Below are 12,399 nucleotides of genomic sequence, written 5' to 3' on the forward strand. Positions count from 1 at the left end.
CTGAACCCAAGTGTCACTTTTGGGGGGCTTTCATGCAATTACTTTTGACTTTGCAAGGTGGAGCCAATTGAAAAGCTTAATTAAAAGGAATATGAAGCAAGGTTTTTAAAACCTAACCGAATGATGAATTAAATGTTCAGGGGTCTGGTTCCTGAATCGAATGGTTTGGTCGTTCAAACCGAACAGATGGCCCATCTGACAAAAAATGAAAAAATAAAAAAAGCCAAAAAACTGCTGTCCGAATTGACGGTTCAAATGGTTCAACCACCTGGGTTAACAGTTTGCTGACCAAATCAATGATTTTTAGATAAAAAATGGTTCTAGGGTTAAATGGAGATGACCGGTTCCTGATTTTTTCAGTGCAACCGTCTGGCCCAGTCCAATTTTGAAAACATTGATATGAAGAACCAAAATTTGTCATCATACAACCATTTAAGTGGCTTTCCATTTTAGTTTCTTCTTCAAATCAAATGATGAAAAGTTAAGCTTGTGGGCCCTTAAAGTTGTTTTTTAAGAAATGCACTTCAACTACTTGGGGGTATGCTAAATGAATTCTGTTTCACTATTTTGTTCTATAAATTGCTCTGTTTTCTATCATATTATAAGTTTTCTTGGGCCATTTTTTTCCAGGCAGTTTTCTTTGGTCTTCCCCTTGTTTATTTACACTCTTAATAGGGGTGGTAATTTCTGATCCAACCCACTTGACCCTCTCAGCCCGTCCATCCAAACCCATCCCATCTGTATTGCAGGTTGAATATGGGTTGAGACACCCATTCGGTCAAATAAAATGGATTCGATTGGGTTGATTAAAGGTACTCATTGGGTTGAATACATCATTGGCTATGTTTCAGCTTTTCAAAACACTCACCTTTGGTTGTTTTACTCTCCACGCTCCTTGAAAATCAGATTGCAACTTTAGAGAGAGAATGTATTGTCAGTTTGGAACCATCATGTGCCATGCGCTTTGGAGAGTGGTGATGGGTTCCACCAACTATAGAGAGAGGAGAGTGTTTTATTTTATCATTCTTTTTCCATAATTTGTTTAATTTTTTATTTGTTCTTAATAGGGAAAATTTATGTAGACTATATTTTGGCTCGAGCAACAATTTGGTTTCCAAACTTTCAAAATGTGGCAATACAGTACCTGTCATTAATCAGTCCGTTAATCAATTGTTAAGTGACATTTGAAAAGTAAAAAAATGCCCTAAGAATGCCATCTAATTCTCTTTATCAATCATCCAAACATTGACAATAAAATGAACAATCCCAAATTCTAGATTCTTGTAAACAATCATCAACTTTTTTGAATAGAAGAGGCTAGGACTTGGGACTATTCAGTTTTTTTTTGTCAATATTTGGATGGTTGATAAAGAGAATTAGATGGCATTTTTGACTTTTCAAATGTCACTTAATGGTTGATTAATGGACTGGTTAACGACATGTACTAGATTGTCACATTTTGAAAGTTCGGGTACTGGATTATCGCATTTTAAATTTTGGAGACCAAATTGTCACTCGTGCCAAAGTACAGGATAATGATCGAGAATTTTCCCTTCTTAATATTAATATGCGGGGAGTGTGAAGGTGTATTGTGATGGTGTCAGATTTTACTTTCTACTGCTTATTGTTTCTAATTCCCTTTCTCCTTTGCCTAGTCATGGACAGTTAAAAGAAGTATTATCTACGATTTGTACAAAAATTCTTTAATCCCATTATAATAAACTTGAACTTTTTCTAATCCACTAATATGCACAAAACACTACTATCTTACTTTGTGCTGCCCTTAAATGATACCGAAATTTTTGGCATCTAACCACTCATATGAATCCTGCCAAATGAATGAAAGACTCACCTCCCAATAGTGAGGGTAAAAAGTGTTGGGACCTATTACTAGAATCATAAGATCAAATTAACAGTTCAAATCAATGATGGCAGGTCCTTTAAAGTGCTTCCCAATTCTCATTTGATGGTGCATGATCTGGATACTCCTAGCTGGAAGATGATCTGAACACCAGTTGCGTGGTGATTTGGACCAAGCTACAAGATAATAGAACAGAGAACCCGGGTGGGTAACCCGGTGAGGTCGCTCCGATGCTTAAGACATTACTATATCATGGATGTGAGCTGAATACTTGAATGCTAGAGTGCTAGTGAGCAAATAATCACGTGTACCTTTGCCATGGGGTCCGATGTCCTTATATAGTGGAGTAGTTGTGGATCTTACGAAAAAGCTCCGGTATCTCTGAGCTGCGTAGATAAGATCTATTCCGTTTTTGAAGGAGAGCAATGTGTCAGTTGATAAGGTTTATCGCTTCCCCCGATTCGGGCGGAGTGAGGATGAGTCCTGTCGTGATCCCGAGAAATTCAGGGTCCGTTGGGAAAGCTTCTGGAGTCGATTATGTGGCACTTTGAGCTCCGGGGTAGTCCGAAGTAGCATACTATGATTTTTTAAAATAATTTTTGTATGTTACGGGCTATGATTGTTACCAGGGGTTCGGCTTCCACCCACTTCATAAAATAATCTACTGCTACAACCAAGAACCTCCTCTACCTTATTGCTGGCGGTAAAGGACCAAGGATGTCAATTCTCCACTGCACGAAGGGCCACAGGCTGGTGAGGTATTTCAAATTAGCTGCATGTTAGTGGTGGATATTGTCATGCCTTTGACATTTGCCACACTTTTTAATGAGCTCAAGTAAATCTGCCTTCATTGTGGGCCAATAATAGCATTGCCTTAACACTTTCTGTGCGAGGGCTTTGCCCCCAAGTGTTCACTACACAAGCCTTCATGGGTGTCACGAAGTATGTGCTCAGCTTCTGAGGGTCACAGACAGTGCAAGTAAGGGAGTAAAATGGATCTTCTATACAACTGTTCGTCTATGAGGACGTACTTGGCTGATTGACACTCTATTGAAAATATCTAAATTTTCAAGTAAAAACTTACTAGCTGGGTTCGAAGTGGTTCGTTGATCGAGGCATCGATCTGAAGAGTTTTGGCTGGTTTGGTGATAGAGACTAGTATGTGGACCGTTTCTTCTTTTGGGGCAGCTCGCTCATCGGTATATTCCGTCGATTGCTCAAATTCAACGTTCTCTGCCAGCTTTGCTTTTCCTTTCAAAGTAGCCACGTAGCACTTGCGAGATTTGAGCTGGTCACCTTGCATGATTCCCACCTCGTAGTCAGTTGAGAACTTCATCACTAAGTAGTAAGTGGACACTATCGCACACAAAACGTGCGTGATAGGCCATCCTACTATCGCATTGTAGGGGGAGGGAGTCGTCACTACCAAGAATGTGTGCTCAAATTGTATAATGTTTTGCAACGTGCCGACTTCCACGAGTGTTGTGATTCGACCAAGAGGACTGACCTCCTCGCCGCTAAACCCTATCAAAGGAGTATTTGCCGGTTTCAGGTTGCTCTGCTATAACTGTAATTTATCGAAGGTCTCCTTGAAGAGTATGTCTGCTGAACTTCCTGAGTCTACTAAGATGCGTTTCACCTCGAAGTCGTTGATCCTTAGCTTCACTATTAAAGCATCATCGTGCGGGTACTGGATCCCATGCGTATCATCCTCTATGAAGTAGATCGGTTCTTCGAGCCAAGGTCACTTTGGCGTGTTTTCACCTTCGTTCTCCAATTCGCAGACCGAGGTCCTCCTAGCTTCTGATGTACATCTGACAATGATGGACCCACCGGTGATTATATTGATCACTCCGCGAATTGGCCTTTCCTCTAGCAGTTGTCGAGGTGGCTGCTCATTCTACCTGCTGGTCTCATGGGCATTCCTCCTCTAGTCCCCTTGTCGGTTTGCTTGCCCCCTCTCTTCTCGTAGTATGTAATTCTTAGGTACCCGCGATGGATAAGTTCCTCGATCTCATCGCGGAGATTCTTGCAATTCTCCGTGTTGTGTCCATGATCTCAATGGAAATGGCAGTAGACATTCGGGTTTCTTGTTGCTGAGTCTCCCCTTAACTTGGGAGGCCATTTGAAGAAGAATCCTTAATAGCCATTAAGATCTCTCCTCGCTTAGCATTCAAAGGTGTATAGTTTGTTCTCTCCACGGGTGGGGTCTTGGAACACCGACTTGGCTTGTGCCTGCGCGAAGGGGATCAGCTTCTTGACTTGCTTCTTCCCCTGATCGGGGACTTGCTCTTCTTTCTTTTCTACCCACCATTGCTCGTCCCTTCATTATCTCTCTTCCTCTTTTCCGCCGGTAGATTGTCAATCTTTTGGTTGATCTCCTCCTTGATACCGATGAACTGGTCTGCCAACTTAAGGAACTCAGTGATATCTTTTGGTTTGTTGGCTACCACATACCACTTGAGCTCTTTATAGGTGATTCCTTTCTTTGTCGCAGTGAGTCGCATTGCTAGATCGAGATCCGGTATCTATAGGCAGGTATCGTTGAAGCACTTTATGTAGCTTCTGATTGATTCTCCTTCCCTCTGAACCACGTTCAGAAGGCTTCTTGCAACTTCAGGCAATTTTTGTTGGTAATAAAATGCATAGTAAACAGATCGAAAAACTGTGCCCAGCTTTTGATGGAGCCCGGCGCGAGGTTCCAATACCAGGTTCGGACTACACCCCAGAACGTAGTGGAGAAGGCCACACACATGTAGGATTCGTTAGCTCTAGCTAGGTGCATCTGAGATTGGAAGGAATCCACATGATCGTTGGGGTCAAACGACCCATCATCGAGGTTGCTAGGAGCTCGGGAGACAAAGGAGATGACCGAAAAATCAAGGGAGGTGCAGTCTTTGTTGCCACTGAGGTCGCTTCTTCTTTTTCTTTAGCTTGCTCTACTTGTTGGCTTGGCTTCACTGGCGGACTGTTTCTGGCCGAATAGCAACGTGTCTTGCGGCATCGCCGTTGATGCTTCTTCACTGGCTCAGCATTGGTGTTGTTGACCTCGGTCTGATCTGGTATCTTGGCATCATTACGGACATTGTCGCGAGGTGGATCCTGGTTCCTTCTTGTCGGGTTCTCCTGGTTGTGGAGTTCGCACCAGCTATCACAAGGCACCGAGGGGTCCTACCTCGAGTTCGCACCTCAAACTTTGGGCTGGTTGTTATCTCCTCACGATCCGTTGTTTTCCTGCTGGGAGTGTCACGCCAGATTGGCCCTGTTGTGCTGACTATCGTCGGGCCTATTTCTAAAATTTCCTTGTGAGACTAGAGGAGTGTGTTGATCGTCTCTCCTCACACGGGGTGAAGCCTGACCCCTGGGAGGAACTGGCACCTACGAGGTCCCTTCACCTTGATGGGGGGATCAGTGGACACTCTGGCTAGTTCCAAGCCGATTCTGGTTCTGGCCTTAGTGCAACCCTAGGTGCCGGGGTGGAATTGGCTGCTGGTTTGGCTGTAGTGGTGGGAACTGTTGTTGATACTGCTGGTACAGGTAGTACTGCTGATACTATTGGACCTGTTGCATCTGGATTTGTATTGTCCAGACGCCTTGAACAAGGTCATGGAATTGGGATTGCTTGATTCTAGGGGGACCACAGATGGCTCAGAGAAAGTTATGCCCACTAGGGGAAGCGGGACGCTCACTTGCGTAGTGCCCTACGATACGAGCAATGACGGGACCCCTGAAGTTGTAAGGAGAATAGTAAACTGGTTGATGCATATCGTGGGACCTTGGGGGAAGGTCGATTGTTGATCTTGCCCCCTGGTGACGTTCATCTTGATGCTTTTCCCGGTGTTGTTGGAAGAATCCATTGAGATAAATCGAAAGCTAGAATTGCAACTGAAACTGGGATGACCTTTTGATATTTTCCCACAGACGATGCCAAGTGATGGTGCGCGATCTGGATACTCCTAGATGGAAGATGATCTGAACACCAGTTGCGTGGCGAGCTGAACCAAGCTGCAAGATAATAAATCAGAGAACCCGGGGTGGCTAACCCAGCGAGGTCACTCCGATGCTCAAGTCAGTACTATATTATGGATGTGAGCTCGTGGATCTTACGAAAAAGCTCCGGGATCTTTGGGTTGCGTAGATAAGATCTGTTTTGTTTTTGAACGAGAGCAATGTGTCGACTGATAAGGTTTATCGCTTTCCTTTGGGTGGAGTGAGTACGAGTCATGTCGTGATCCTGGGAAATTCGGGGTTTGTTGGTGAGGCTTCTGGAGTCGATTATATGGCGCTTCGATTCTTTAGCCCCGAACTGGATTGGGTGTCAAGGTGCATTTATGATGACGAGACCGAATACCCGAGCTCTAATTGTTGCAGACTGAGTTCCTTTGGCTGAGTTGTCATCCCTCGAGCATATCGCGTCCACGTGACCTCTTCTTAATAGGTCATGCCAAATCACCCTTCATCACCATCTATGAGACAATCACCACCCTACATCTTGCTCGACTACCCTGTAAAAGTTTACCCAAAGGGGCAAGTGGGAATAAAGGGTCAAAATATAAACATTTGTGGACCCATTAGTAAATCGTCTTTGTCTCTCTAATAACAGTTCATATTTATAGTTGATGTGGTAAAGCAGAGAAAATATGAAAACGGTTAGGTCGGGTTAGACCCATGTATGTATCTTGACAAATGGATGACTAGTGGGTGTGGGTTAGACCCCCATATTTGTAACCCAATTGCCACCACAAGCTTTTGATTCTTGATCATCTATCATATGAAATATTTCGTATGAAAATAATGGTATTATGACTGCCTTATAAAATTACATCCCAATCCCATCTTGTTTCCACTGAACTTTGAAGAAAAATATGTGATTGATTGAATATGATGGTAAGTATTTTTTATTATATGTAAAATTACATTTGATAAAAGGTGAACAACTGAAAAATAAATAAATTCTAACCAGATTGTTGAGATTTGGATTTAACTTCCGACCAATATCTTCCATTTATCCCTCATTATGGGTTATTTGATCCACACTTTGGTATTTGTTTGATCATAGATTTTAATTACGCCACCATTATTATTATTATTATTATTATTATTATTTTGTTAAAATCAATTATATGTATTTTATCTTATCTTGAAAAAAAAAAACCTCTAAATCATCTTCCAAATAAAATTTTGTATATCTATGAAAGTAATAACTCGGTCTAACTGAAGAGCAAGATTAGCTAAATGCCATGGTTGTATTATCTTCTAAATAAAAATTTGTAGAAGGTAATAACTGGGTCTAAATGAAGAGTCAATATTAATTAGCTGAATGCGATGATTGTATTAGGGGCTGTCTATCCAGTCATAATGTCATCCAACATCATCCATAAAATGTCTATGCCCCCACAATCATTCAATTCTCAATTTGTGTGCATGGCTGTATGGGATAGAGGATCATCATTTTGTGATAGATAGATGAATAGATAGTTGATCCACTGCTTCTACAAGCCCAACACCCTTTTAAACAAAAATAATTTTAAAAGAAAGTTGAAAATCGCACAAAGCAACTCTATTATTAACATCCAGCGGATTTGGATGATGTTTAGAACCTTTTATTATGTTTAGATTTTAAAACTTTATAACACCTAATATATACCTTTTCCCACGCATATCCTACACCTTTTCCATTCCATGCATGTAACCACTCTTTACTATTTTAATTTTGTTAAGCGTCTGATTAAATGATGGAACAGCCTAACTACTCCTAGAGTTCAAAACTTCCGTTATGACTTTTCGAGTAGCCAAATAAATCCCGTTAAAGGTAACCTCCTTCTCTTTAATTTATTTATATAGAGGAACAAATCCCGTTAAACCCAAGTCAGTTTTCCACTCTTTGGAGTAGCCGAGGTGGTTTCTACGTCCTCTCTTCCTCCATGGCTAGAAATAGTCTCTGCAAATCCACCTCTTCATTCATCCTTTTACTCACTTATTTCTTCTTGTTCTTCTTCATCTTCTCCTTTGAGTAGTGTTATGGTCAATGGTGATTCTCAGAGCTTTGCCCGAACTCAATCACCTCAAAACTGGAGATGCAGTTCTTGAATATGATGTTTTCGTAATCCATTACTAAGCCTTCTTCCGTCTTGTTGCCATTATTAAGATCTTAGGGTCCGTTTGGTTTGGAAACCAAAACCAATAATTGAATTTGTGTTCTTCAGGCTCCGATGTTTACAATTTTTCTCACCTGTAGTTTTATGATAACTGTTTGTTTGACTCGCCTTGTCATCCAATTCTGAAATTTAAGAAGAATAAGGGTCAATTTGGTTTATAGTAGGAATTGGAATTTTTAAGAATGGAAATCGAAAGTCTATTCTTATAGTCTGTTTGGTTTAGACAGGAATGGAAATGAGAATTGGAATAAGGAGGAATGAAATTTAATTCCCAAGGGAGAGACAAGGAATAGGAATACCATTTCAGAAGAAATGGGAATGGAATTATGATCCACCCAACCAAACAGTTAAAATCAGAAATCAGAATAGCCCATTCCAATTCTGATTCCAGACCCCTATTCCTGCGACCCAAACGGAGCCTTAGTAAGAAATAAAAACTTAGATTTCTTTATATTCATTTGCTTTTGTCAAACACATCGCTTTTTCTTCTTCTTCTTCTTCTCGGTTATTTGCGGTGCCAATCTTTGGTTTTAGCTTTTGTTTAGTTTTGAAAGGGACCTGGCCTGAGGCCCAGGCAAGTTGTTCCTATTGGGTACCTGATTCGAGCCTCTACTTGTCCAATGTCCAGCCCGCATTTGGGATGGAAGGAAAGTTCTGTTTAGTTTTTTTCTTGAGATGGAGAAGAAGAAGAATAGGGGTGCAGGTCGAATACCAATTTGAAGAATTGTATACAGGTCGGTTTCCATCATGTTGCCTCACAGATTTGCCCAGGTGGCTATCAGTCATGGATGTCTACCCCTCCTTTTATCTTGTGGATCGAACCATTTTTCTAGGCTAAATATGCATAGAAGACCATCTAAACGTGACAATTTCCGATTAGTACCCTATACTTTGGGCCTATTGCTACTTTGGTCCCCTGAAGTTTAAAATGCAACAATTCAGTACTCAAACTTTTAAAATGTGACAATCTAATGTCTACCATTAACTAGTTGTTAACCAGTCGTTAAATGACATTTGAAAAAAACAAAATTACCCTTTAAGTGTTATTTACTTTTCTTTATTAACCATCTAAACGTTGACAAAAAATTAACAATCTCAAATCCTTGCCTTTTTCATTCAAGAAAGTTGGGGTCACGTTTGAGTGGGCATTCTGGTGACCCCAACTTTCTTGAATAGAAGAAGAAAGGATTTGAGACTGTTAATTTTTTTGTCAATGTTTGGATGGTTGATAAAGAAAATTAGATGACACTCAAAGGGCATTTGTGTCTTCTTCAAATGCCACTTAACGACTGATTAGCAACTAATTAACAACAGGTACTAGAATGTCATTTTTTGAAAGTTCAAGTATTGAATTGTCGCATTTTAAAGTTCGGGGACCAAAGCGGCACAAAGTACAGGATACTAATCAGGAATTTTCCCTATCGGATAATAGAGGTGCTCGAAGAACCAAAACCTGGGTTTCATAGTTTTTTCCAAGACGGTTAGCCGAGAACGAGTTTCCATCCCTCTTCCAAGGCTGTTCATTGCTAGTCGAGATTCAGAAGAAGAGAAAAAGCTCACATGAAATCAGTCATACCTTATACTTGCTCCCTCAATAACCAGACGGTGACAATAGGCACACGGTAGACGTGACGTCGAAGGCGAAGAGGAAGTTATAGATCTAGGTTCGTTGACGGCAAGTCACTCACTCGCCTCTTTTATCTAGGGCTGCAAATAAGTCGGATTAGATCCGATCCATTAAGAGGTGGATATGGATATCCCTCCTGATCCTAACAAATCGGATTGGATCAGATTATTCGATCCATTAACTTAATGGATCGAATTCATATATTGGTCGATCCGATCCATTGTGACCCGATTTGATCCATTAATTATGAAATATTATATATTATATATTATTTACATATTATATATGTATATTCTATATATTATTTATATAATTATATATTATATATTTTAATATATTATTATATTATATAAATAATATAATATGTTATTTTATAAATATAATTCTAATCAAATCAGATTTCAATTGGATATCTAATAATATATTCGAATTCAGAATCATACTTTTGAAAATCTGATGGATCCTTGTGGGATTCAGATCAATCAGATTTTCTTAATGGGTTAGATCAGATATGTCTTTACCGAATCCGATCAGTGTGTAGCCCTACTTTTATCTCCTGATGCTTTAGTTCGTGAAGGTCCCCTGGGTTCACTACTGCATCCTTGCATATGCGAGACAAGTTGCAAAAGGGGAAGAAGAAGGAGAGAGACAGAGAGAGGCCAAAGATGGAGGGGTCCACTGCTAGGGGAAGAAGAAAGAGAGAGAGTGAAGGGTAAAATTAGGTTTAAAAAAATTATAGGTCATGTGGTGTCATGTGTACAAAATTTGACAAAATATTAACAGCTGATAATGATAAGGGTAGAGTTAGTCAATTGTCAGAAACATTAGGGGTAGTTTAAGAAATTTGTCCTTTATAAATAACATATATATATGTATTATAATAATATATATATATATATCAAATTGGATCTTCTCGAATCAGATAGGGGGTGCTCCGAATCCAAACTAATTCTATTTTCCAATTCAATCCGATCCAAAGAGGGGTGACTCGAATTCGAATCAGATTCATTTGCACCCTTAACTTCAGCCCTTCCAAATAGGCCCTAGATTGTCCATTATTTGATAAACAACGGTTGTTTACTTTAATACAATTGGAACAATAACAGGTGGGATATCAAAATTCAAAAGGATAGCGAATAATAAGTGAAGTTGTTGGTAAATAAAACCCAAAAACCTAATAAAAATCCATGTGGGGTGGATTAAGTTTTAATTTTCGTTTTTTTAAAATATATTTAAGATTGTTTAATGGAATAATAACATATAAGGGCAATTTTTGAGCCATAATATCAGTAAAAATAATATTTTTAAAAAAGTTTCAAAAAATAGGGTAACTTTTGGGCTCTATTATCCCTCCTTGTTTAATCACTAAATGCCCATATCTCGATATTGCACACATTTTCCACTATTATTAATTCTATCCAGCAACTTACATGGGCCAAGCTAGAACCTAGAAGCCTACCAATGGAGAAGCTGCCATGCAAGTTATTGGCCATTAGTACACGCTTCTCTTGGGAAAGCAAATCTTTGAAATTGAAAGTCATCACGGAATCGGATTCCCTCTCTACAACCCAATCAAATCAAGGCCAGAAGACCTCCTAACTCTAAATTTAGCAACCCCTTCTGTCAGGGGCGGAGTAAGAAATTTTTCGTGAGGGGGCCAAAACCTGAAGTGGAATGGGAGAGGGGGGCAATAAGTATAGATGCTCCCATAGGGGGGGCCAACCATTGGGGTGGAGAGTTTGGGAGGGGGAATTTTACATGGAAAGCTCTACTCCAAGTAGAGAGTTCTGCACTATAGGGGGGGCCATGGCTCCCCTGGATCCCCCCTGGCTCCGCCCCTGCCTTCTATCATACTATGAAATTATTGTATAGGTCAAAATACAGCATCACCCAACGAGTGTGGAGATAGGCTGGCAAATGTTAAGGCTCAATTATTTTGTGTGTATTTACATGTACTTTACATATTTGTATTTGTATTCTTTTCAAATTGAGCCTAATGTTAGAGTTTGGCGCATTTGTTTAAGGCCACCGACCACAAGGGTCCAAGCCCAAGTTACCGATGGTGTGAGGTAAAAGAGTATTTCTCACTAATATTCTTTTAGCAAAGGGCAGATGAGAAACTAAGGCCATGTTTGGGAGTGTTTAAGATAAAAACAAGTGTTTAGAAACAAGTGCTTATTCGAATAAATATTTATTTGCATTTGACGCTTATTTTATATTGGGCGTCTCGTAGTCTTTTTCTTTAATAAGCTCTTAAATAAGCATTTATGACTATTTTATCCTTCATTTTCTTTTAAAATTTCAAAATATACCCTTTGAAAATACTTTTATTAAATTACTTTTATAAAACACTTTTATAAAAGTACTTTTATGAAAGCACTTTTATAAAAGTACTTTCATGAAAGCATTTTTATAAAAGTACTTTTACGAAAGCACTTTCAAGAAATTATCCTTTTTTTTATAAAAGTTTTTATTAAAGCACTTTTATAAATGTACTTTTATGAAAGCACTTTTATAAATATACTTTTATGAAAGCACTTTTATAAATGTACTTTTACAAAAGTACTTTTATAAAGTGCTATAAAATCCAACTAGGGATAATATTATAAGTGGTATTTTAAAATTCAACTAGGGATAATTTTGGAAGAAAAAATTGAATAAGTGCTTATTGTATAAGCACTTAAAAAAACTAGAAATTTGGGCTAAAAAAAGCACTTATTTCCCAAATACCAATAAGTGCCTAATGGCCCAAA

The sequence above is a fragment of the Nelumbo lutea genome, chromosome 7 (assembly GCF_056320005.1).
Source record: "Nelumbo lutea isolate HS-2025 chromosome 7, American lotus-T2T, whole genome shotgun sequence".
Classification (NCBI taxonomy): Eukaryota; Viridiplantae; Streptophyta; class Magnoliopsida; order Proteales; family Nelumbonaceae; genus Nelumbo; species Nelumbo lutea.